We start from the raw sequence: 27,704 nt of genomic DNA on the forward strand, positions 1-27,704 counted from the left end.
CCACAGGCTCAATAACTCGCCATAATCAACACTCCGAGCCCCCCCCACCCCCAAGTTCAACGTTAAGTACAAACAGCTACATCACCCTCCATTCACATAGGCAGATGCCGGCTTAGTCGTCAGGCACCAGACATTCGCTTCAACTATTTGGAGGGCCCGGCGAAGCTGGGGTCATTCTCCTAAATTTCCTCTGACCTCGCACCCTGCCCCTCTCCTTGGGAGCTTTGTTCCCTTTAGGGCCTGTCGGTGTTCGCTCGCGTTCCTGCTTCCCCAGTTCCATGTTGGAATTGTCCAAAAGTTCACCTGACACTCTCTGGATATCATCTTCAGTAATCAGGGCATACTTGTAGCCCTCGAATTCAAAGGAGAAGGAGAAGGGATATCCCCACCTGTAGCGGACCCCTTAGATTGGAGCATCTTTGTCAGCGGGGAGCAGAGGCGGCGTCTTGCGAGGGTGAAGGCCGACAGGTCCTGATACACCGAAATCCGGGCCCCCTCCCACTCCACAGGGCCCTTCTTACGAGCCAGTTCCAGGATCCTGCTCTTTTCCGAAAAGTAATGAAAGCCAACTAAGACGGATCTGGGGCCTCTGGAGGGTGCACCTGCTCTGTGGGCCCTGTCAATGGTGGGTTCGCTGGTATTGGCTCCATCGAAGAGTACCCCTATTACTGCATTGACCGCCTTGATGACGTCTGCTTGAGTTTCTCCCTCGTGTACCGGGAAGCCTAGGAAACATAAGTTACAGCGGCGTTCCCTATTTTCCAAATCGTCCATTTTTAAAGAGCATCTCTCTTCTCTCCTCTCGAGCTCCGACAGGCGCATATCGAATTGTGTTTCAAAGATGTCACTCGAGGCTGTGGTGTTCTCTAGTGCCTGGACTCTGTCGTCAATATTGTCCACCTTTTTGTCTAAGGTGTCCAGTCTCAGAGCAATATCCGCCCTAAAGCCTCTAATTTCTTCCAGTAGGGATGCCATGCTTCTGGTGACCGTGCTGGCATCGGCCGGCTCCTGTTGCGTCTGGGTCGCCATTCCAGGTGGCCTCGGGGGATCAGGGGACGACCGGCGAAATTTCTGTAGGGATTCTCTCCAGTTCATCGACTCTCCCCGAGCATCCCTGCTCTGCGGGGGGTTCCCCCAGAAATTCAGGATCAACGTGACCCGCCGGCCCACCCAGAGACGGCGCCGCCGGGGGGCTGGGAGCGCAGACCCAGCACCTGGGGTCCCAGTCCCGGGCCAGCTCCCCCCCGTAGGTTTTGTTTTGTCCTCCACAGGGTTCTCTCCTCGCCTCTCTCCTCCCCAGCTCGCGCGACCGTGCTTCTGTTTGAGCTGCGAGGGCCTTCAGCGCACCGGTGGTCGGACCCGGGGTGCGGCCCACCGGGGCCCAGCTCTCCCAATAAGGCCCTGCGCGGTAGGACGATCCACCTAGGAAATGCGGTGCTCGGGGGCCACTCCGACTCCCGTGACCCCTCCGAGGCTTGTATGTGTGTCGCTGCGTCACCCCAACCTCGCTCCTGTCACTTCCCGCGGCGCCGTCGGTCCCCAGGGGGGCCGCCCAGACTGGGCCAGCACTGCCTCGCCTCCTGGGTGCGGGGTCGCCACTCGTGGAAAAACCGTGGAAGGCCGTGGGTTGCCAGCATGGGCCAATGCGAGCCCCCACCCGAGGCTCCAGTACGCCCTACACGGGCTCCTCCAGTTCCACCCACTCGCTTGGGGGCCGCTGTGCGCCGCTCCTCACCTGGTCTCATAGGCCTCGTCCAGGCCCACAACTCTGCCACTCCCTTGCGGGGCCTCTTCACGCTCCCGGGCCCGCCGCGGGTGCCACCAGGTACACCCGGCCCCCGCCGGACTGCTCACGGCAGGGGGGGAGCCGCCAGCCCGGGTCGCCGACCTCTCCGCAGGCCTCGCTCAGGCCCGGGCGTAGCGTAGATCTCCGCGGAGCCGCGGCACCGCAGGGGGGAGGAGCTTCCGTCCCTCAAGACTCGGAGGCTTCGTTCTCCGGCACGGTTCCACCTCGGGAACCCAAACTCGGGCCGGGGGCGCCCGTGGCACTCGTGTGGGTGGGGGTGGTGTCGGCTCCTCGCTCCGGGGGTTTCTGGGGGGGCTCGGGACCCTCAATCAGCGCCCTGGCGGGGAGACGAGCCGAGATGCGTCAGACCATCTCTGCGCCCCCTGGTGGACCCTCTCCAGTAGTTTTTTAACGAACAAAAACGTTTTCCTTGCTTTGGTGGCGGGTGTGAGATCCTGGATTGCTTGCAGAATTTCCGCATCCGAAAGTTCATTAACCTCGTCCAACTTTCTTTTGCATTGTTTTTTAACGAAATCTTTTAGTGCTGATGAAAGCAATTGGCACGGGAGGTTTTTTTTTTCCTGTGTCTTTTTTCTTATATTTTCTTTTTGTATTTTGCGATTTTTTTGGTTGAGTATTTTGTTGTACGTTCTTTGCCAATTTTTGGGGAGCAGCAGATTCCGGGGCCGGATCTTCCAGTAGTTCTTCAATGAGTTTGCAGGATGTATTGGAGTTGCAGAGTTTGCTTGTTCTCGGGATGGGAGAGTCTTTTATACTTAGAAGGTTTCCAGCATTTAATTCCAAGGAGTTTTGCCGAGCCTGCTCGCCTGTTTGAGATTCCTCGCTGGTTAGTCTACTCGCCGATTTTACCGGCACTTGTGTGTTAGGCAGAGTTTTGATGAGAATACTGGCGTTTTTTTTCGTTTGCAGACATGTTGAATCGGGTTGTTCTTTGTCTGCGTGAATTTGGGCCAGAGTTGTAAATGGCGCTGTTAGTGAATTTTCTAAGTGGCAGATAGGCTCCTGAACGGGCGGCGGTACGCCAGCCGAGCACTCTTCTGGTGTGGAAATCGATCCTTTCGCAGGACTTGGAGCCTTGTTAGGAGGGGCGTCTCCCCTGCCAAGAGAGCCGAGCTCCAGCGCCAATGGACGCAGCTGCGTCTCTACGCTTGCACGCGTATTGCATAGGTTTTATAGGGGTGTGGGGGAGCAATGTATTTGAGAGACAGTCCTGTTTTAGATATGCAGCTGACCTCTTTCTCCCACCTATCAAAGCATCCATCCCTTTTGAATTGGTAACTGAAACATGCTCCTCTATACCCACACATATTGTTCAAGGGTTCAAATCTCAAATGCAGGGGGACATGTTCTTCGTGCTTCTGGAGATTGGGGGAGGTGTGCAAATAAAATACACACGCTCCTTTGCTTTAGAGTTTCAGAAAGTTCAGAAGACATCCTATATAGGTAACCATGTATAATCATAATGTGCTTTTGTGAAAGATGCTTACACCATTGGGGCACTAAATACTGCACTGAAGCTGTTCTATGGCCCCATTCAAAAGTACTCATTTTGTCAACCCTAGAGTATGAACATTTGAGTTGTGTGGGGAATATAACCTGTTTATTTTTTTATTTTTTAACTCTTTATTTTAAAATGTATATACAAAACCATAAAATCACATACAACAGGACACTCCAGAAGATAATAATTCCAAATTCATGAAAACAGTATACTAAACAGCTATATACATTACAAGATAAACCCCCAAGCAAATCCCAACAACTCATATCCACCCCCATACTCCCCTATATACACATGTACAACATCAAGTCTAATAAAGCTGAAGAAATTTACCCCAGATCTTTTTAAATAAACTCATCTTCCCTCCTCTTCTGTAACGTGACTTTTCCATAGCTGCTAACTCTTCCATCTCAATCACCCACGTCTCAACATTCAAAGTCAAAACAGACTTCCAATTTCGCAAAACAATTTTCTTACCAATCATTGCCCCACGAAACAACTACTTCTTCTTACTTAAGGTAAGTTCCTCTAGAGACTCATCATCACCCAATATCACCATTTTGAAGTCCAAGGCAGGTAAACCCTCAATCACCTCACCACATATTCGACCAACCTCATTCCAGAACAATCTTACCAACCAACAGTCCCACAACATATGCTCCAACGTACCTTTTGTATGAATACATCTCCAACAATCCGAATTCTCCGACATCCCCCTACTCACCAATCTCTCTGGCGTCCAAAAAAAACGATTAAGAATCTTTATCTGTCTCGACCTCTTCCGTAAGCCCCAAAGAACACAACTTAACATTTCCACACATCCAGTGCCACATATCCTCTGAAATATATAACCTGTTATCTGTTCATGCAGATCACTCTCTCCGTCTCTTGTAACCTGCAATTTACACACACACATCTCGGCATTGGTGCCTTTACTCACTCCCATTGGAAACTGCAGATTTGGGACCTGTGTCCTACACATTACACGCTGCATTATGCGTTTGGCCCGCTGAGCGATTTCTTTTGTTCTTTTTCAGCAGCGCACAGAGGCCCCCGTGATCATATACACGTCTTTCAGAAGCCTTTTGTAATGGCGCAATCCCATTGGAAAATGCTCTGTGAATCAGGCCCTCTATTGTACGCAGTGCTGCATATAAGCAATTGCGTGCACAGAAGAAATAGACAGAGTGTGCATTCGGCCTTTAAACGGCATCACCACAAGGACTGCCATAACACATGCGATCATTATCCACTTTGTGATGCTCATTATGTGAACCATGCAGGGTTCGAAGTCCAGGTCCACCCCTGCTGGATTTGTGCATCAGACGCCAGCGAGGCCAGCCAAACCATGAGCCACACACTCGTCATTGTGGGTGTGGAGCTGATGGCAAGTCAGACTTCTTTCCAGGCTGCTTCCATACTCGTGAATATAATGTGCTGATGGGGCTTGGATCACCTTGCATTGTGTTGCTGCTTTAGATGTTTACGGGAAACAGTTTCAGAACTAGCTGCTTTGACTGCATGTTGAGGTGGATTTTCAGAACCAGCCAGAGCGAGGGTTCTGAAAGGGCACCCTATTCAATGAAAAGGGAGAAGGCACTTAGGGTCCACCAAACTCAATGAGGCAGGTGGTAGAGGCTTAGTTGGCTTCAGAAGGTATGGCGGTGGTGTAGTGGTACAATGACAGACTGCACTCAAAACAGTAAGTATAAAAATGCACCATTAGGCCTGATGGATTTCTCAAAGCTGGCCTGGTGGACAGGTTTCAGGAGGCCACCCTAGTTATAGTGAATTGGGGAACTCAGAGGTTAGCCAAAACCCAATAAAGGAATGATTGGGGAGTGGTCAAGCTTAGTCTCAGGAGAGGTGTGGGTCAGGGGTCCACAAAAAAAATACGCAATGATTCTGTTTAGATGGGGAAGTACAAAAATACTATGTTAGAGGTCCAAAAACACACTAGGAAAATGAAAAAGGTTACACAATATTCTAAATGGAAAACTTTTATACAGTCACCTTTAGTTATAGGAATGCAAACAAATGACTTATACATCTGACAGGAAGGCAAGTAGTTAAGCAACAGAAAAACCAGTATGCAGGAATATAAGACCTCACTTGGAGTCCAATCCATAAGTTGAATGGGGCCTTGTGCCTAAAAATTAAAGTTCATTGAGGAGAGGAGACAAAGTTAGGACATGTTCCTGTGGTGGTGATACATGTTCCAGTGGACTTCTCAAGGCTCAAGCAGTAGCTTTTAGAACAGCTTTTAAAACACATATTTAAAGAGTGTGAATGCAATAAACAAAAGTTATTCTAAGGTTTTATAGTGGAGACAGGGGTGGCTCTGACTATTTCGTTACTCACCAGCCTTGCTCTGATTTTTCTAAAATTACTTGGCAGGTTGACAGGGAGTCACTGGAGGTAGGAGTTCCCGCTGTTGGGTCCAGTAGAAGGTGCCCTGGAGCTGCGGGTGCAAGGAAGATTCCGGTCTGGTCTAGGAGCTGAGTGCAACCCTTTTCGATGAAGAAATGCAGCAGGCACTGGTGCAGGGCTCTTCAGGGCACACTACCAGATGCAGCAGAGTTGGCTCCAGTGACAGCCACCACACACAGGCGACAGCAGGTGTCTCTCCAGTCGCGAACACAGACGTCTTCCAGGACAGGATCCCTTGATGCTGGATGTTAGGACCATTTTGTAATGTTAATTAAGGACTTCAGAAAACTATATCTGAGGGAGTACAATAACTCCACTCTTAGCATAAGGCTGTACAACTTGAGGGCATTTGGTAGCGTAGACGAAGCAGCCAGGATTATATTAGGATGGAAAGAGGTCTGTAGGAAGAGACCACATCACTCAGCTCTGAAAAGCCTACACTGGCTACCAGTAAATAAATGCATTACATTCAAAGCAGGTGAGTGGAGAGCCCCTCTCCCTGGCTCTCCCTTCCACCCATTTCTGCCTTTGCTTTTATTTTTCTCTTCTTTTCCTCTATCCACTTCCTCTATTTTTCCCTCCATATCTTGTGCTTCTGCACTAATTTTCTCCCCTTTTCTGTTTTTTCCCTCCCCATAGGCCTCTTTCTCCCTTCATCGGCTGCCAACCTTGCTACTGTGAAAGTGTGGCTCTCTACAGGCCCACCTGCATTCCATTTCCATCCTGGAGCAGGTGAGCAGAGAGCCCCTCTTCCTGGTTCCTCCTTTCCCCCGTTTCTGCCTTTGCTTGTATTTTTCCCCTTTTTCTTCTTTCCACTTCCTTTTTTTCTCTCCATATCTCATGCTCGAGCGCTAGTCTTCTCCCCTTTTCTGGGTCTTTTTTCTCTTCACATAGCCCTCCCCCTCCTACCATTGGTTGCCGATTTCCTCATTGGTACAGCCCCCAGGGCAGCCTCACGGCCTGCTGCAGCCCCTTCGGCTAAGGGCACCAAGGCCAAGGGCAGCTCCTGAAGAAGCAGCTCCAGACCGTGTTGGGCTGTGTAATCCAATGAGGGCTACAGCCATCAACCAGCATTTACTGACAAGGTAAGTGTGATTTGGGCAGGGGGTACAGCCATTACTGCTCCCCACTAAACTGACCAACCCAAACTATTCCTTTATTATTCATTATTATCTGGTTGTCTGAGGCATCCAGCACACAGTTTGTATAGTAATCTTATCTCGCATTTAGCCTGATAGTGTTAGTCAGCCATTACTGTACTCGAGTAACTACCCCACCCATCTCATTACCTAATAACCTACTCCCCCAGACACTCAGCCTACTTGTTGCTTATCAGCCACAGTCAACATTTATCCCACTTGTATAAGGCAGCCTTTATGATTCTAACCTTAAACTGTAAGGTTACCATGCGCTGCATCAAACCAATTGGGTTAGTCAGCCCCAGTTTACATTTGGGGCAGTTATGGATTGGGTAGAATTGTGAAGATTAGTCTTGTGTCACATGCAGACATAATTTGTAAATATTACCTTGCATCACATTCAGACAGAAATGTGAAGATTAGCCTGTGTCACATCTAGACAGAATTGTGGATATCAGCATGGGCCCCATCTAGATAATGATGTCGCTAACCAACCCTACTAATAAAAAATAACTCTCCCCACTGCATACAACTCTCAAACTCTGAACTACACACAACCATACCTCTAAAGCAAAACAAACCGCATGCAATTCACTGCACCGCAACAACAAAACAAACCACACATAGCCTCGCACAGCAGCACACGAAGGCTACGAACCGGAAAACACGCCTAAGCTCAGCGAACGGTGTAAACCAAACTGAAGCTGCCAACAGCACATCACAGCTCTCTTGCTCTTTCCCTGCTCAGTCCTACTAACTTAACTTACCCTCTTGCTTTTCAGATCTGCCAGATCACCAGGGGACCACTCCAGTGGTGACAGTGAGTGGTATAAATATCCTTCAACATAACATAACATCAGAATCTGCAGGTTAGTGAAATACCTGCAGCAGGTACATTGATCTCTTGAGTTATCTCACTCAAACGTGCGGTAGGTTTCATAACCTGCCCTTAAAATATTATTCACAAATATGTTAAGAGTGTGGTGAATGTATCCGTACCATGATACAAGTAGGGATAGAGGGGCATTGTGAGAGCTCAATGAATGTCTCAGAACTGGGATATAATTGTACACTGCAAGTCAGGGTACAGGTACATTGTGGAAGTTCTGCGTATGCGTAAGTGGCAAGATGCAAGGCCACGATAAGAGTAAGGATTGAGGAGCATTGCGAGAGCTCCATGAATGCCTCAACACTGGGGTATTAATGTACACTCCAAGTCAGGGCACAGGTACATAGTGGAAGTTCTGTGCATGGATCAGTGCTGAGTTAATAGTGGAAGGTGCACTGTAGGGCAGAGATACATCTTGAAAGTACTGTGATGGTCTCAGTACTGCAAAAATGGGGTTACCTTAAATCAGGGTGAAGATCCATTCTAGTACTGTGATGCATGCAGACACTGGGCCTTAATAGATGTGAATTGTGAGAGCTCTGTGGATTTCTTAGTAAAGGTATGTTAGTGTAAAGATGCATTAATAGAGCTCCTTTGAAAGTGGAATGGCAGCACATGGGGTACGTTAGACTAGAGGTGCACTGAGGGAGCTCTGTAGGTGTGTCACTACTAAGCCCAGGCAAACGTATTTGACCAAACACTAAATCACTTGCATTACGTGTGTTTTGGCCGCACTGGCTGTTCTGAACATCGTTCAAGATTCGGGCACACGGGCTCAGGTGAGTGTGTGTTAAATGTTATAAATAGGGACTGGTCAGCAGGAGTTCATGATGAGTTTTTTAGGTAGAGTCAGAAGGTTATCAGAGAAGCTGAGGGAGACGAGGAAGACAAATACAAGTGGATTTTGTTGAGGGAGAGTTAAAAAATGAACACAACGCTTAGATAATAAGAGTTAGAAACTTGAAATAAGATTTAGTTGAGGGAGAGCTAGAAAAACAAAGCAGGATTTAGTTGAGGGACAGGTAGAATTATTGGTCGAATGGTTGAATTATTTCAAGGAAGTGGGTTAAGGTCTGTGGCTGTAACAGAGTATGACAACCTTTTGTTATAGGTGAGACAAAATACTAGTTGCAAAAATGTGTGATAAGGCAAATTCCAGTTATGAAGAAAAATCATTAGAATAGTTTGTGTCAAGGAGAGCGCAACCTGTCCAACAGGTTAAGGAACCATCTTTTAGCTGATGAGGTGGGTACAGCACAGCTGGTGAGGGATATACTCTCTCCTCTGTGTTCTGATCCATGCATAGACTCAATGTGAGATAACTCCATTTCCTGGCTTGATGTGTTAAACATGTCTCATGATCCATGTAGCTGCTTCCAATGGCATGTGCCGGATGAACAGCCTGAGAACCCAGCAGAAGCAGACAGTGTTGAAGCAAGCTAATATGCAATGCTGTGGTGGAAGGGCATTAAACTGCATGAAGAACAGAGGCAGGACAAAAATACAAAAACCCTTCTGGTCATCCCTCTACCAGGAATGCCAAGAACATCTTCATCACAGGTAAGTGCATTCCTCTTGGTGCCAATTCTACCTGAACTATCTACTGTGAACTCTGTTGATGATAGTTATTGGCCAAAGAAAAGGACCCAGTGAATACGGATCAGGGTTGAAAGGCTGTGATGGAAATGTTTGAGGGAGAAAAGACTGAAGATAATATTTCCGAAATAACCTTAGGTCTTTTATCCCCTGAACATTTCCGACTCAGCCCCTGTTCCCATCCGCACCCCCACCCACACCCCCTACTAAACTTGCAGCGGCCACCGACTCGCTGTGTCCCAGCGACACCTGCTCCCTTTCACTTCCATGATCGGTAACTGGTGCCACAGGGTCCTTTGGTTTCTTTTGTTCTTTTTTTGTGGCTTTTTGGGATCGTCTGCGGGGGGCATGCCTGCAACCCCCACTCACAATCTAGTGAACAAGGGTGCAGGTGCAGGGGACACCCCCGCACCCACGCTGTCCTTAGCACTGAATAGGTGATATGGTCAAACTTTTCGGTGGTTTGGAATTTTACAAAACGGCCGAAATTCGGCCAAATCACCCATTCAGTCTTTTTTCCTCTGTCATTTTGGATGATTCAGTGAATACACTGCTCATTCAGGAATCTTCAGTGCAGATGGTTTTACAAGAACATTTGGAGGAACTTCAGCATTTTAGGTGGTGGATGCTTATCGACTTAACACATCATGCAAGGGTAAGGATGATGATACACTACAGCATGAGTTCAGTTATCGGTCTGTCTGGCCAGCATTACTTATTGACATTCTTCACAATTTTGTAAAAACATTACTTCGAGGAAGAATTTGACAAGACAACTAGTGTTAGCCAAAACACCAGCTCTAGTGATGAATACTTGTTGATCTGTGCAAATTACAAACTGGGAAGTGGGGAAGAGTTGTTTAGTGGTGTTTGTGGTTATTAAATGGATAGCTCTTCTGACAGACAGCAGGTGGCCAAATTATCGTAATGAGAAGCCACTAGCATTTGTGTTACTGCTGCCATGTTCTAAAGTCCTACTCCTGTTGTTGTAGACCCACAGTGGTGAAGAGCAGAGCCAATATTCAACAGAGTGGAGAGCAACCGTGAGAATATTTTGAGCTCTCTACGCTACACTAGCACCTCCAACATGAGACATGTTCAGGTTCTAACAGCTACTCAAGATCCGGTAACAAGAACAGGTTTCATGCTCTCCGTGCAATATCAGAGCCAATGGCACAAGCATTGTTCAGTTTTTCCTGCATCACAAGTGCTGCCAACATGATAATTGTTCAAGTTCCCGGTGCTAAAAAAGTATCGTCACCATAAGCAATCTTAAGGTTCTCTCCTCTACATCAGAGCAACCAATATGAGAAGTTGTCAGGTTCTCCCTACTAAATGATAGATGCCTGAACATAAGACATGTTTATGTCTCCCCGGTACATGAGAGCCACCAGCATGAGAACATTGTGGGTTATCCCTTCTACACTAAAGCCACAAACATGTGAATTATTCAGGGTCTCATTGCTGCAAGGGAGGCCCCGACATCAGAATGTGTAGGGTTCTGATCACTATGGGAAAGATGCCAACATTGGGGATGCAGTCATAACGTGCTTTCTGGTTCTCCCTGATCTGCAGTAGAGATGCAGTAAAAACATGCATTCAGGTTCTCCCTGCTACACAGGAGAGATGCAGTAAAAACATGCATTCAGGTTCTCCCTGCTACACAGGAGTGATGCAGTCATACCGTGATTTCAGGTTCTCCCTGCTACACAGGAGTGATGCAGTCATGACGTGTTTTCAGGTTCTCTCTGCAACGCAGGAGTGATGCGGTCATGACGTGCTTTCAGGTTCTCCCTGCTACGCAGGAGTGATGCAGTCATGACGTGCTTTCAGGTTCTCTCTGCAACGCAGGAGTGATGCGGTCATGACGTGCTTTCAGGTTCTCCCTGCTACGCAGGAGAGAGGCAGTCATAACGTGCTCTCAGGTTCTCCCTGCTACACAGGAGTGATGCAGTCATGACGTGCTTTCAGGTTCTCCCTGCTACGCAGGAGAGATGCAGTAAAAACATGCATTCAGGTTCTCCCTGCTACACAGGAGAGATGCAGTAAAAACATGCATTCAGGTTCTCCCTGCTACACAGGAGTGATGCAGTCATACCGTGATTTCAGGTTCTCCCTGCTACACAGGAGTGATGCAGTCATGACGTGTTTTCAGGTTCTCTCTGCAACGCAGGAGTGATGCGGTCATGACGTGCTTCCAGGTTCTCCCTGCTACGCAGGAGTGATGCAGTCATGACGTGCTTTCAGGTTCTCTCTGCAACGCAGGAGTGATGCGGTCATGACGTGCTTTCAGGTTCTCCCTGCTACGCAGGAGAGAGGCAGTCATAACGTGCTCTCAGGTTCTCCCTGCTACACAGGAGTGATGCAGTCATGACGTGCTTTCAGGTTCTCCCTGCTACGCAGGAGAGATGCAGTCATAACGTGCTTTCAGGTTCTCCCTGCTACACAGGAGGGATGCCGTAAAAAACTTGCATTCAGGTTCTCCCTGCTACACAGGAGAGATGCAGTCATAGCGTGCTTTCAAGGTTTTCCCTGCTATGCAGGAGGGATGCAGTCATAACGTGCTTTAAGGTTCTTCCTGCTATACAATAGCTGTGCTGTAAATAGATCTGAGGCCTCCTGCTAGTATTTCTCAAGGTCTCCCTCTTACTATTTCTCTGGGTCACCCTTTGCCTGCTGCTTAATCCGAGTGTCTCCCTGCTTCTGTTTCTTAGTGTCTCCCTACTACTTTTTCTTAGTATCCCCCTGCAATGAAACAGCAGCTGCAGCCAAACATAATCACTCCTCAATTCCTCAATGAGCCACTGTTGGTCTTGCCCCACTTGCTCAGTTTAGTGTGGGAGGCTGGGAGAATGGGGGCATAGCCAACCCTCCCACTACAGGGAGAGTAGAGACATTACAGGCCTGACAGCTGCCTGTGGTTGTGCCTCTTTTTCATGCCGCAATGTTGTATGTTTCGGAGGGGAATTGCCTGCTTCTTCAGACATGCTAGCAGATGCTTCTTCCACAATACTAGGGGAGGGCACTGTGGTGGTGAGGCAACGGGTGCAATTCGGTTGTTAAGCATCTCTTTAAGCCACCACCAAATGTGGGTAAGCACTGATGTCATGCCCAGGATATTATGCTCACTCTTCTTGCCCTGCCACACGCTCTTCTCTCAGACCTTGCACAGAAGAGTACCAGCCTATACCTGCATCTACCCCTCAGACAGGAAGAAGTAAGGCCAGACCCAACAGAAGCCCATTCTAGAAAGTGATGAGGCCGTACTCTATGGCTTTCCCCATCTTCTGGTCTGCCCTTCTCCTCCAGAGGACGGGAGCCACAATAATCAGCTTGCTGCCTCAAATCCACTTCCTTGTGTCACACCTTCTGCCCCACATGCACCCCCTCATGTTACACTTGCTGCCACCTACATCTGCCTCTTGTTCCGCTTCCTCCTGCCTCACATCCCCACCTTCATGTTCCCCCCTCCTGCTGCGCCCTGTTTTCTTTGGTGCTTTTCATCTTGCTTAATGCCAGCCTCCCCCAGCTTCTAAGCACTGCAACAGGAATGGAGCCCATGTTGCACTGCATCCTCTTGTTCCCAAAGCAAGTCTGTTGCCCCTGAGCCATCCTTCCAAAGATATATTGTTTTTGCTTGTGGAAGCAACAGATGGTTTACTTCAAAGGCAATGGGCAACTTTGTGTAAATTATCTAACCTTGCGTCTATCTACAGTGTGCCTGTGATGCAGGTCTTGCAGCTCTGGGTCACGCACACAGTGCCCAGGCAGGACTGGTGGCAGAAGCCACTGGGGCACACACCTCTTATCACAGGCCCAGTGGCTCACTGGAGGTGCAAAGCAGACAACAATAAACACTGATGAGATTTGCGTTCATGCTGAGCTGTCACCGAGTACTGCCGGCTGCTCTAGACCTAGCCCCCATACCCTTCCTGTTTCTACAGTATTCTGCACAGACATCCCCGCCTCTGAACCCAGCCATTCAGGCATTCTGCACTAATGGACTCCCAACCTGTTGGGGATGGTGGCTTCATGGTTTTTCCTGCATTTCCTGCATCCCTGTGATTTTTCCATTTAACAGGATATAATTCCAGGTGAAAAAAGCTGTGGCACATCGTCCAGTGGCCCAGGGGCTGCAAGGACAGGTGTAGGGGGGTAGCAGAGGGGGAGCCAGGGGTATCAGCTGCTAACAAATGCCCTTAGCAGCTACCACACAAGTTGTCTTGCTCTCTCCTACCGTGGGACGTAGATCCTCCCTCTAACAGCCCAGCACAGTCTGCAAAGAACCAGGAAGTGAGCTACTTATACCACCACTCGGAGCTTCTAGGGCTCTGATTGGGCCAATGAATCTCTGAGGTTAGGTAGCTCGGATTGACCCTCTTAACTTGGTCCTTCCACTGAACTCAAGTATAAGTTCAAGCGTGATTTTAGGTTGCCCTGGAATCCCATGAGATCTTGCAAGTCACCTAATCTCCAGTATAGGATCCAGGTTGACCAGTAAATGTGGCTAGGTTTAGTCACTAGTGGGTTTGTGCTACAGGACAGGTCAGGGTAGAGGTGCATGGGGAGAGCTCTTTGATACGTGACTGACTAGGGTAGGGGTGCATGAGGACAGCATGTATACCTCTACTGGGATAGAGCTATTGGACAGGTCAGGGTAGAGGTGCATGAGGAGAGCTTGTATGCCTCCACGTTACTGGACAGGTCAGGGTAGAGCTGCTTGAGGAGAGCTCTTTGATACGTGACAGGCCAGGGTAGGGGTGCATGAGGAGAGCTTGTATACCTCTAGTGGGATAGTGTTACTGGACAGGTCAGGGTAGAGGTGCATGAGGAGAGCTCTTTGATAGTGGACAGGCCATGGTAGGGATAAATGAGGAGAGCTTGTATACCTCTACTGGGATAGTGTTACTGGACAGGCCAGGGTAGTGGTGTATGAGGAGATCGTGTATATCTCTACTGGGATAGAACTATTGGACAGGTCAGGGTAGAGGCGCACGAGGAAAGCACTTTGATACATGACAGGCCAGGGTATGGGTGCTTGAGGAGAGCTTGCATACCTCTACTGGGATAGTGTTACAGGATCGGTCAGGGTCGAGATGCATGAGGCGAGCTCTTTGTTACTGGACAGGCGAGGGTAGAGGTGCATGAGGAGAGCTCTGGGTGTGTCACTCCTGGAATTGTGGTACATGACAGGTCAGGGTTAGAGGCTTATTTTAAAAAGTGTGAATGGTCATTTCGGGGGCAGCAATTAATGATACAGTTTAGAGCACAGGGGCATGTGTGAGACCTCTAAATGCAAAAAGGTGAAAATATTATTCTAAATGACAAAGAACACTGTATTTAGCTTACACAGTTTGTAAAACTGTAGGGGCTCAAATGAGATATAAATCATCATTTCGTTTTTCTCTGCACCAAATCAATGTACAATCCTGTTCTGGGGCAAAGTGAAAAACAATGGGCCTCATTACGAGGTCGGTGGTAAACCGGGTTGCAGAGGTCACAGTGGCCCAGAATGTCAGGCGACAGGAACTGTAAGACCCCATTCCCGGGAACGGGGACATGGAAGCACTGACACCGTTGCTTACAGTGCTGGTGTTACTGTGAGAAACAAGCCTGCAGTGGCGGGTACACCTGGCAGGTCAGTCCTGCCGGGAGATCAGGCTCCTGCAGTTATTCTCGTAGACTGGCGGTCCAGAAAGGGTCACGGTACGTTGCTACCGGCACCCTTATTTCCGGACCGTCAGACTTAGAAGGAGGCGCAAAGTCTTTCAGGATATCTGCCCAAGAGGTGCACTGATGCATCGCAAATGTGCTTAGTAATTTTAGGTGGGCAACCCACGCCTTACCTGGGCCCACAACAGATACAGTACTTTGTGTATGTTCGATGTAGGCTAGGGTAGCTGCATTATAAAGGAAACATGCTTCAATCCCCCTCTGAACGTCGAGGGGGCTGCCAAGGTAGATGGGTGGGCATGTTTCCTTCCTGCACCCCAGGATATGCGCTACAGTTAGGGAGAATGCCTGTCAAGAGCAGAGATCATTTTTTTAGAGAAAAGGGTATCCTTTGTTGCTAGAGGTGTAGCCAGGATTGTCTAACAAGTGGGACCTGAAGCTAATGTAGTTGGGCCCACCGTCTGACATTAACATCTGTAAATGACCACACAGCACTTCTGAGTGGGCATTTACAGATTTTGGGTGGGAAATACCTGCTCAGGCCCAACCCTGTCTGCGCCTCTGTTTGTTGCCCTTCTGTGGCCAATTGTTTGTTTTTTTCTTTTTAAATCATTTTAGTTTTGGCTATTAGGTCGCACATAAGTGACACCTGTAAACCACAACTATTGCACTGGCGTACAGCTAGGAGGTATATGGCATGTGAGCAGGGGGACACAGCTTGTGGGTGTTGTTTGATTATTTACCCAACCAAGGACTATTCACGGCCAAGCTAATCCATATCTTCGTTCCCACTACTTGGCCACTCCCACCCATGGCACATCCTATGGTATGGGTTCCATGGCTTACCATCCAAAGAGCCCATATCAGCAGGTTGAGTGCTCGCTGCTGCAATCTGTGTGTGATCGCAGGTTGAAGGTGGTTCAAATCCCGGCAAGACCAACTCGTCCTTACCAGATAGATAAATTAGTACCAACTTCAGTTGGTGATAATTGTATTTAAATATGTTCTATGTACAGCGCTTTGGTGAAAGTAACATCAAATGTTGGTCTGACAGTGTTATTTCTAAGCATTCTGCTGAGAGTTAGTGGCTTGACTGTAGTTGTAAATATGATTCTAGTGTTAGTGTAATGAAAATGCCTTAAAGAAGTGCACCTTCAGCCGCTGCTCCTTTCACTGATGTCCTGTTAAAAACAAGCATTGGACAAGCCAACAGTTTTGGCTTTTTTTGAATGGATTGGATAGTCATTTGCAGGCACTGCTATTGTAGTGCCCATGTAATCTCACAATTTTACAGTTGTTGATATTTTGTGACTGTGTGTACTGTAATGGCATTGTTTGCAAAATGCCTATACCATTCAACAACAACAAAAAAAACTGTTGGCTTTGTCAATATGTGTTCTCTGTCTAGTGATGATCATGCCCTCCAGCATTTAACCCCCTTACCCTCCACCCATCTCCTCTCTCTCTGCACTTGCACGTTCTGAATGCTCACAGGGCCTAGTAGGTTTGTCTTTATCTTCCAGTGTATTGATTGTTTTCCACCCCATGTTCCCTCCCTGCTGCCTTGTGGGCGCTTTAAAACGCAATGTACTTGTTGCATGAGCGCCTAGCAAATGGCCAATAAATAAATAAATAAATCAAGGACTTGCCTTGCTGAATACCCAAACATTTATGATTGATTGTCAATCTTAGGAAATACCAGTGATGCTGCGTTTTGCTGAATACATCTCTCTGTGCCCATTGGTAACAAACCAAATGCCACATTCGAGAAGTGGACAGGGTGCTTTTATGTATAGATATTAAGGTCAGGTAAGCCCTTTCATCCTCTGAGATTCAAAGATATGTGTAGCTTATGGCGCTGTTACCACACATCAGGGTTTTAAGTGGGCAGGGGCTAAGGCAGTGGCTCTGCCAGGGTTCCAGTCTTCATTACCCCAGGTTAAAAATGCAATTAAAGATGATTAGGTGCAATACTGTTCTTCACCTCTAGAGGACACTATCACCCATGTTTAGAATCACAGCATCAGCTTTAGACATTTGGAGTTACATTATTTGTTCTGTAATACTCTGAAAGCAAATATAATTTAGAGAACACATTGATGTTCTGCAAAAACGGTATATCACAGTATTGTCATTAAAACAATTTAATACAATAAACGCATAAGCATCATGTATTTCTGTCAAAAGGACTTAGCTTGGATCCTGCATTGACCTACTTAATTAGAATTCCTTTTTTGTATTTTATTATTTATTTTTAGTAATTGGTGGCTGATTCATTCCTACCTTTCTCGCTCTCTTCCCCTTTGGCGTCTCTCACACTTTTCTCCTTTGTTCGCTAACCTCTCCACCTCCACCCTCCCCCCACTCCCTCACGTGTTATTCTTTCCCGCTGACACCTTCTTCCACTCGCCCTCTCTCTCTAAGCAAACATATTTTCTGTGGGGCGCCCGCTTTCATTTCTTCTTCTGTGCTCCCTCCCTGTTGCTCTCTGCTTATCTCAAGTCGTCCTTTCTCGCTGTCTTTCTAGCCTCTCCTGACCCGTCATTCCATCCTTCTACTTACCTCTCTGTCGGTCGCCCCCCTGCTTCCTCTCTCACATCCTGACCTCACCTGGTACTCACTGGACACCGCCGCCCTTCTCTCCCTGCGTACTCCCATCCCGCTGTGCCTTCTCCCTCTCGCATCTTTTCCACATTCGCTCTCTTCTGCTGCCTCCTGCTAGCCATGCACCTTTCTGCCTCTCGCACACATGCGCCGTCGCTCTGTCTCTAAAAAGGGGGGGGGGATCTCGAGTTATGGTTAATTCTATGCACTTTATTGACGCGGCCGAAGAGTGTGCAGTTCTCAGGGCACTCAGCTGCTAATACAATTAAAAATATGTAAAATCCATACAGTGCCCATCTCCCTGCTAATGAAATCGGCGCTCCGCAGTGGCCCGCCCCCCTTCGTTGCTATTCCTTTTTTCTGCCTCTCTAGTCTTCTCTTTCTTGTATCACTCTCCCCCACTCTCAGCACCCCGTGCACTTCACCCAGCCACTGCTGCTACTGCCCCTCCCCCCCACCGTGTACAGCTCTGCTACGCCCCCTGCGGATGCTTTGCCCTCTGCCTCAGCCTCTGTCTCCTCTCTGCATCCACCCCAGCCTGCCGTGTTTCCTGTCTTGCCTCTCCCGCTCCTTCTCTTCCCGCTTCCGTCTTTGCTTTCCCATTCCCCCAGTGCCTCTGGATTCCCTGCCCCTGCCCCCCTCCTCATGGGCCTACCCTCTACTTGTTGTGCTTCCTGTCCCTTACACCTGTCTCCTGTTGCCCTTTCCCTCGCGCAGCACTCCAGTCTGCAGTCTCCTCTCCCTCCGCATCCAAACCTTGTCGCTCTAACCCTGCCATTGGCCACCGCTCTTTCCATCACTAAGCCTCGCACAGTTCCCTCTTCCTCCCCGTCCCCCTCTTCTACTTCAAGTTCCCCTCTTCTTCCTCACCAAACCTCAAGCCCCCCAAAGCACAATTGGACACCTTGTGGTTGACAGTGCTGCAAACGGGCAAACTGTATCTGGGAACCCTGCACCCGCTTGGCAGTGGAGGGGGCAGTGCCAGAGTGGCGTGGGCGGGTCTGAGGGGCAGAGCCCAGGTCTAGCCGCACCAATCTCGTCAAGGAACCGAATCAAGCACAGGTGGGAGGCACCTGCAGGAGGGACTGAGACTTGTCACTCTCCATAAAAGCAGAGAGCATTTTGGGAAGATATCAATGACAACATAAGTCTGTGAAAGTGAACCAAGCATGAAAGGAGCAAGCAATGCACACTGGGCTCTCTGCTCGTTTGATTTGTGCCATCACTCACCCTAGCAGTGTTAGCAACATGGCATGTATAATCACTTGGCAGTACTTCCTCGTTCATATGAGGCTTTGGCTGTTCTGCTTGAGCCATGAGGTTATAGTTCATCCACTCATTTCCATGCACTTGCAGTAGAAGACAATGCATTGCTCTACATCCTCGTGCTCATTGAGGTCATCTTCCAGATTAGTGCCTGGTCCCCTAATCCCACCAAGCCCTCCCCGATTAATAGATGCACTAAACGTCACCCCTTGCAGAGCTTTACATCTTCTTATAAACCACTTCTGTCCCAAAATCGAGCTGTACCCCCCTGAGGGAGAGACTTTTGAGGACTTATGTAACCCCACATTGGGACAAACCTCCCTTGCTTATCTTGCTGGAAGCGTAACGAGCGGAATGACCTACAGGACGCTGGACAACGTAAGCCTAGTATTATGTTCTGGAAGATACTAGCAAGTGGTCGAGACACCACATGAAGTAAGAATGATAGTCCAATCGCCTCTGCCGAGTGGGTGAATCATTGTGCCGCGCTATACAACCTTTCTCTGTCGGCAACGCTTGTGCCACCTAGGAACTACCTATCGGCTGTATCTTTGATGACTGGCACGACCAACAAGTTCATTGTGTTCTCCGCTCCAGAAGATCGACAAGCTCTATTCATTTTGGCTAGCAGGAAAGCTCCTGGAAGTGATATGGTACGGCTGGATATCTTAATGTGAAATTTAGCTATTTGGTTTCCAGTATTTACAAAGCTGTTTAATGCATTTGGCAGAAACCATATCTTTCATCCGAGTTGGAAAGAGCCTATCAATGCCCCATTCGTCAAGAAGGGGGCCAGGGCAAATCCTGGTGCTATCCCCCTGTCTCCCCGCTTGACTCATCAGCAAAATGGTTTGGTAGATTAATATATACGAGTAAATGAGTGGGTCAAGTCTTCTGGAATCTGGCCGAGGAACAGTACAGCTTTCGTAGGGGAGTGCAGACGACTGAACAGGTATTGAATCTACGTTTGATTTTGGACAAATATTTGTTAGGCTATGGAACTCTAGTATATTTGGGTTTTATGGACTTTAGGTCAGCTTTTGACATTGTCAATCTGGGAAAGCTGTGGGCATTTCTGGGGAGCATGGGTCTTCCTAAAGCCCTTCTTGCCATCTTGGTGCGCCTACATACAAATCTCACTGCTAGGATCTGCATAGCATGTACTGGTGAGCAAGGTTGTGTCCTGGCACCGCTGTTGTTCAACTTATACATGAACTCTTTATTTAATGATCTACGTGCCAAGGCACCAGATACGCCAAGGCGTGCAGGCACATGTATTCCCGCTTTGTGCCGTATTTCTTGCCTGGACATCTAAAGCACTGCAAAGCTTTCCAGATTTGTTGATTTATGTCAGCCCGTGATGTTATGTTATATTACGAGAATTTCTAAAGCGTGCAGCCGCCCAAAAGCATCATGGCGCTGGAGAGTGAAAAATAACATAGCCCAATGCATACAGTGCTCAGAACAGATATGTTTTTACTGCCTTTCTAAAGGCCAGGTGATCAGACCATTTTTTTTATCGCAGACGGCAGCTTATTCCGTAGCTGGGCCGCTGCTATACAAAAGGCACGGCCCCCGATGCGGGCATGCAGGAAGGACGGCACACACAGAAGGTCAGCTGAAGCAGAGCGCAGACAGCGCTTGGGGGAGTAACGGGTAAACTTCAGGCGAAGATATTCCGCTACCCAGGTCTAAGTCTTAGTACAGCAAAATCAAAGGAGATGTGTGTGTGTGTCACCATAAGGGCAAATTACTAAACATGCTCACAGCCAGTGGGACTCTGGAATGGGTGAATGAATTATCTTATCTCTGGACTATTATTAAGAACATCATGTATTGGGACTCCCAGGTGTGTAACTCTGCCACAAAATGTGCTCAAGTTCTGCAATTTAGTAAGCACCTGGTTGGCTGCTGTTTGGAGACTATTCAGTCTATTTTGATTGCTAAAGCTGTGCCAGCTGTTAGCTCTGGGGCGAAAGTGTGTTGCCACTCTCTTTGAACTCCAATTCAACTAAAAGAGAATCATTTCCTTCTGGGTCTGTTTGGAATATTGATCGGTGCTCCTACATATTTGTTGCACTTGGAAGCCGGTTCGGGTTATGTGGCAGATACCCTCAACCTGAGTCCACTGATATTGTGGGCAAGCCTGTGGCGTACTATGGAATAAGATTATCGTCTCTCACATTGGATCATAAAGATTCATTGATATCAGAGGTGGGCGACCGTAGCCCGTGGCTGAAGTTTATAAAGCAGGTTCTGCACTCGTTGGAATTTAGCAACTCACTTATGAGGCCCCTTGAGGGAAGGGCAGTTTTTATCTCAAAATTCAAAACTGCTTTCATTCAGGAAAAAAAACGAAGTCGGCGGTGCAATATTTTCTGGACCCTAGTGCGGAGATGAGTTTGGAACAATTGCACCAGCTGGTTTGGCAACAAATGTAAGAGGGGAATCTTATTTAATTCTAGAGTAAACCGCTTACCTCTAGCCTCGGCAGTGGCTAATTGGTCCATTAGCAAGAAAACAGACCATAGCCCCTTTTTGTGGATGTAATGGAATAACAGTGAAAGATTTAAACCATTTTTTATTCTTTAGCCCTATCTCAAAGATGCCTAGAAGAAAGTTTGTTGTACCTATTTTTAGATTGTATAATGTTCGTACATAAGGCGAGGCAAGTATGTCATTTTTCCCTTCCCTGTATGAACGTGGCTGATTCTAATGTTCTTTAGCAATAGCCGATTAGCATAGAAGGAAATACAAGGGCCCAATCCCCATCTCGTCCTGCGATGGGGATTGGGCCCCTTTATTTCCTTCTATGGGAATCGGCTTTTGCTAAAGACTGACCAGCTGCTTGTTGACTTTATCTGCACATATCAGCAAGCCTATTTTGGATAAGCTTTAGGGTGGTTACTTATCATCTGCTAACAAGCATTACTACATCAGCTGTTAATGAGTTAAGCTTATTCGTCCATATTGACATCCGTTTAAGGATCACCTCTGAATTGGATACAGCGCAATCTTTTCAAGACGCCTTGATAACGACCGGAGGGTCGAAACACGTGGCAGCTGTTCCTGCTCCATTACATTTTGGGCTGATAGAATTAAAAGGTTATACTTGGTATAATATATCACTTGATGTGGAATTCTTCCAACTCAATACTGACCGACTGCAACATTAATTCTCAGGATCTGCCCGTTGGACTTACCTCCCATTTTCCCTATTCAGTTTATCTTTTCTGGTACTCTCTAGGGGGTCGCAGTGGAAGTGTACCGACGCAGCAGACCCACTTCAGATTTTACCCTCATCAATAGCTTTTGGCAGTATTAATTAGCGCACGGTCCTTACAACGACCCCAAAGAGGTTTTTTCAGTGATTCTAATGTTTGTTTTATTGAAAATGCTTTATATCTGAGAAAATCAAATGTTTCTTAAAAATTGTATTTAATCTACTGTTTCATATTTTGTGCACTTTTGTGTGTGCATTTTGTACTTTTCGAAATTAAGTTGATTGATTGACAAACTTCCCTCTCCAGCAGTCCTAAAAGCAAGATCTCCAGCTTGGAAGTTCTGTAATGACCTTCCTTTTCAGTGCCTCGCGTTCAGGTCCTCTTATCACCCACGGACTGTGCAGATCACTGCGTCCCTTTGCATAATGTATAGGTGCATATTCAACCTATTTCCCTGTGCCCCGGGTGAGCGGCTGTGCTGTCAGAGAGCTTACAATGTGCCAGAGCAAGGGATTAGTGGCTGCAATCATATTTACTTTAATTATGCAATTTGCTGTGGTGAGATAACCTGGCCCAATGAAAGCAATTTGGGATGGAGGAAGCAACGCATTTATCACCTAACAAAAGGATGCAGTTTGTTTTTACATCTAAACAATGGGGTGGGGGATAAGTTGCTTTTTTCAATTTCTCATGACCTGCTCGTCGAAAAGGTAGTTTCCAGGGCTGTACGAAGTAGCCTCCCGACAGTCTCCAGGGATAGTGAGATGTCCTTCAACCGGTGTAGAGACCAGAGTCTGCCTCGCTGCTTGATCCAATGTAGAGACACTTATAGTTTCGTCAAGTCCATCAAGCGGAGCGGGCACAGGGATTCAGGCACGATACTCCTGGGTAGCGAGACGCGGGAGAGTTCGTGCAAAACTAGAACCACACACATTGTGGGAGGTTCCAGTCTGACACATTTTTAGACCATCCCCAGAGGTTTTATCAGGCAGGGTCTGAGTTCAGGCATGGGTGAGAAATTAGGGCCCTTAGAGGGAGAGCGGGCAGCTGCAATGCACAGAGAAACAGACCACGTGCCCTACTGCCATACAGGTCCCGTATGGCATTGAGGCATGATCAATCTATTTGTATCTCCAGTGCTTGTGTACCACACCTCAAAAAAAGCTGTTAACCATTCTTGGATATGGAATGTGATAGGGCTGGCAGAGGTTGGTAATGCGGGCGGTGTACAGGTGGGAGGCTGCTTCACACCACCAAAAGTGATCAGCAGCATTTTGCAGGTCATCAGCCCCTTTTATCAGTGAGCTGCTACATTCCTAGGGTCACTTTTCAGGGAGTAGTCTTGCTCCTGGGGTTTCTGGAAGGGACCAGAGGATATTTCCCTACAGCATAGGAACAGGGACACAGGGCAGTGTGTTTAGATTACCCGCGAAACATGACATTCCCACCACCCTTTAAGCACAAGGCAATTGTTACCCTGAACATTACCCTCCAGTGGTGCTGTCTGAAGACGTTCTAAGTGTTGAGAATACCTCAGTGGTTACAAAGACTCCATGAATGTCAAGAGTGTGCAAGAGTGGCTTGAGGTGTAAGACATCTACAGGAGCAGGCAGCATCCGCTCGCATCACCTGTAATCCAAATGTGCTGGTCCTTCTACATCAGTGCAAAATCCAAAGGAGTGAGAGTAGGATCACCACCAAAGAACAGAGTAAAACACCAAAGGCAAACTTCATGAGCATTCCAGCTACTGTCGCCCCCCTCTTCCCCTTCACCCCCCAACCTCAGCCTTTCCAGCTCGGGAAAGGAGCCCAGCACGCTGAGGCTCTCAGGTATTCAGAAAAACACATGTTAACATGTATCTTCTAACGTCTGCCTTTTTACTGTAACATTTTTCGAATATCTTTTCCAAAATCTAACATTGTATGCATTTGGTTTGTGTGAGAAGGTGAGTAATCTCACATTGTCATCTTTACGGGGAGGCCTACCAGGGTGGAAGCCAGAGCCTTTTTCTAGCCCAGATGGTGGAAGTTGGAGCGGCCCCAGTCCCTGTCGCCTCCCTAATTACCTGTATGTATTTCAACAGTACCCCTGTAGATCACGCCATACCTTCTAAAACACTGATGGCCAGTTTATTTATTTTCCTTTTAGACAACATCAAGATGCAGCCAAAGTCTGGGTAGACCACTCATAAGACAGCAACCCACCAGAGCCCCCATCAGACGACTTGAGTCATAAGACTGTTGCAGCCAGCAGGAATGGAGAGAACTCCTGAATGAAGTGAGTAGAAGCCTGAGCGGCTGCCAGGGACACCATGCACCCCTTCCTAACACCAGCTTACATCATGCTCTAACATCTGCACCGGAGCCGCATCAGACAAACTATCATTGACTTGCCGTGGCGCCACTTACTGAAAGAAACCAAGGCTGTTGTGTCATTACCCTGGATTTTTCCACCACGTTGCTCCGTAACATGAACTGGAGCACGCTACAATGTGGGCTGCCATTTTTCCAGCACAGTGTCCTAGCATGGAAGAAAGGGGTGGGGTTTAGCCACCTTTTTATGTGATGCTTCTGGCACTTACTGGCTGTGGAAGTCAGCAAAAGATTGGCTTGTGCAAGCGGTCCAATAGGAGTAGGGTCTGGAGGATAAGAAAGGGACCAGGAAACCGAAAGCTCTGGGCTGTTCAGGTGAGGTCAGAGGAAGACGAGGTGGTAGATCAAGAGTCCAGAAAGAGGAAGGATGGTTGATTGGAGTGTGGAGGTGTTTTGGAGAAAAAATGATTTAGTGGTTGATGGGAGCAAGTGGCGATGTGTTGTGAGTGTGCGTGTAAGGTGGGTGAGTGAGAGTGTCAAAGGAAGTTTAGAGAGTGAGTGAAATGTTATTGAGGGAGTAAAATGGGGTGAATGAGTAGAAGGACAGATGGAGTATTAGAGTAGTAATGAGGTGAGAGTATTAGTGGAGTGGAGAGGGGAAAGTGGCAGTAGAGGGGACAGGAGAGAAGGGAAGGAGAGAGTAACTTTAGAAAGTGTTGGTAGGGAATAGGAGAGAGAGAGAGAGAGAGAGAGAGAGAGAGAGAGAGAGAGAGAGAGAGAGAGAGAGAGAAAGAAAAAGAGAGAGAGAGAGAGACAGGGGGAGGTATAAAAGGAGGAAGTGCTAGGAAGGAAGGTGTGGGTGTAGTTGGAAGGAGGAGAGCAGCAGAAGGAAGGTACAAGAGCACTGACTGAAAGGGATAGGAACACCAGGGTAAGAAAGGAAGAAGACAGTGGGATTTCAGTGTCTGAAAGGCACAACTCTGCAATCCCTTTAAAAATAACATCACCGGGGGGGCGCTGTTGAGCGCCGAACAAGATGGCTGCCTGATCGTTACTCTCCACGGCAGGCAGATCCTACGATCCTCTATTCGGCACCTTCCTGCTTGGCACTCAGCCCTGGAGGGCACAACTTTGCTTTTAGGGTGACCTGGCATCGTCTGCCTTGATCCTGATCGAAATCGGAGATGGGAGCCCCGGGATCCAGACGTCTCTCTCCCCTCCCCCATCGGCGCTCTGGCTTTGCGCCAATATCTGGCCTGACCGAGGGAGACTTGCCGGGCCTCTCTGCTCCCCGGAGCCCGCTGGTCCTTTGGGGGAGGACCTGTTGGACGCTCCAGGGTCCTGGCCCCCTTTGCCTGCATCTGCTGGAGCCCATCCCGTGAGGGCGGGCCCGTTGGAGTCGCGGCCCCGCACTTGCTCCTCGACCACCCCCGCTGCTGTGGGGGTGCCACGGCTGCGGCCGCTGCTGCTGCGCGGCTCGGCGCTGCCATCGGAGGACACCTTCAGTGCTGCCGCGGCCTGGCCCCCCCTGCACTCGGCCGTGCTCGCTGCGGGGGCCGTCTGCCGGCCGGCTTTGTCAGTGTAAACCCGGCGTAACAAGGTACGTGGTGGGGGGGTGCTGCTCACCTCCCCCCCTGCTTGGCTCTGTGATTTGGTGCGCAGGATTGATACTTGGCACACTCGAACCTCCCCTGGGGTGCCCCTCTACCATCATCCGCTCGCCTCACTGGGGGTGCCCTGGACCTCGCTGGCCTCCCTGATCTCCATTCCTGGGGGACCCCTGTCTCCTGAGCGGGTCGCGGGGATCTCGGGGCTGCTGTTCTACACAGGACCTGCCATCTACCTGGGGCCTGCCTAAGCCTACATCGCTGTCCTTGGGGCTGCGGCCTGCCTGCCTGGCCGGCGTTGGGAGGAATCAATCGGGACCCTTGCTCTCCTGGTGGCCGTAGGGCATCATTGCCCCCCAGCCCCGGGGTCACCCACACTCGAGGTCCTCGGACGGTGCCCTCCACGTCTCCCGGGGCTGGCTGGGTCCTCACTGTTTGCTGCGGCAACCGCAAAACCCCATATATATACGGATCCTCAGCCGCTGTGCCCTCTGCATGACTTCCTGCCTTACACCCAACCTTGCATATAGTCTCACGGGGTGCATCACCCTTCTTCTAGAGCTGCTGGGATCCCCCTCACCCCACTCGATCCCCAACATCGTCAAGATGACCAAGGGGGGTGCGAAGAAACAGAGCTCCATCAATATGTTCGCGAAGACACCAGTGAGATCACCAGAGGAGTCCGCCGGGCAGGCCCCTGTCGCTTTGTCATCCGTCGCCGCCCCGGAGCCCCAAAACATGATGGACTTTATCCGCGAGGGCTTCACCACACTCCACTCAAAATTAGATGATATGAACGGCACTATGTCCTCTATTAAGGCCCACATTGAGAGGACGGATAGCCGAGTGTCGGAGGTCGAGACGCGGGTGGGCTCCGCGGAAGATGCACTGGGTGCCTTGCACTCTGAGGTCGTCGCTCTCTCCAGCCGAGTCCTCGATGTGGAAAAGAAGAATGAGGACTTGGAAGCCCGATCAAGGCATAACAACCTCCGCATTATCGGTGTTCCCGAGAATGAATTTCATGAACCAATGGAGGACTTTGTTGAGCATACATTACTGTCGCTCCTTTGCTCACCCAAGCTTTCCCCGCACTTTGCTATAGAGCGGGCACACCGAGCCCTGACGGCCAAACCCAGGGCTCCAACCCGACCCATCATAGCCCGGGTGCTTAACTTTCGTGATCATGATGCTCTCCTCAGGGCCGCGAGACTCAAGGGTGAGCTACTACTGGGCGGCGCTAGGATTCATCTTTACTCGGACTTTTCAATGGCCGTCCAACGTGAACGCAAGACTTCCAAGCGGTGAAACGTAGACTACGAGACCATTCAATGAAATATGCCATGCTCTATCCCGCCAAACTTTGCGTAGAACATGCCAACCAGGTGTTCTTCTTCACGATTCCTGAGGAGGCCTCCAAGTTTATAGACAAACATTTCCCGGGCTGATCCCCCCGTCTCTGATGATTGTTCTACAGTTATCCTTATGTCCCGAGGAGGAGACGCCAGGCCCGGTTTGCCTTCCCGTATTGGGGCTACACTGATCTTCCATTCTGTAATCTGCTTGGTTTGCTTCATTTTACAAATATGTGCCACACCAATATGTGCAAAACTCCGTCCAAGTTACATGCAAATTCCTACTGTAGGCACCTTTGGCTT

The 27,704-nt window shown here is 48.7% G+C and overlaps 1 protein-coding gene across 2 annotated transcripts in view; it reads right to left on the minus strand.

The window, feature by feature from the left end:
- Window positions 1-27,704, minus strand: part of ELFN2 (extracellular leucine rich repeat and fibronectin type III domain containing 2) — a 653,542-nt gene that overhangs the window by 282,284 nt on the left and 343,554 nt on the right. The window lies entirely within an intron of this gene.

This window comes from Ambystoma mexicanum, chromosome 3q, assembly GCF_040938575.1.
Source record: "Ambystoma mexicanum isolate Mex_15411 chromosome 3q, UKY_AmexF1_1, whole genome shotgun sequence".
Lineage (NCBI taxonomy): Eukaryota > Metazoa > Chordata > Amphibia > Caudata > Ambystomatidae > Ambystoma > Ambystoma mexicanum.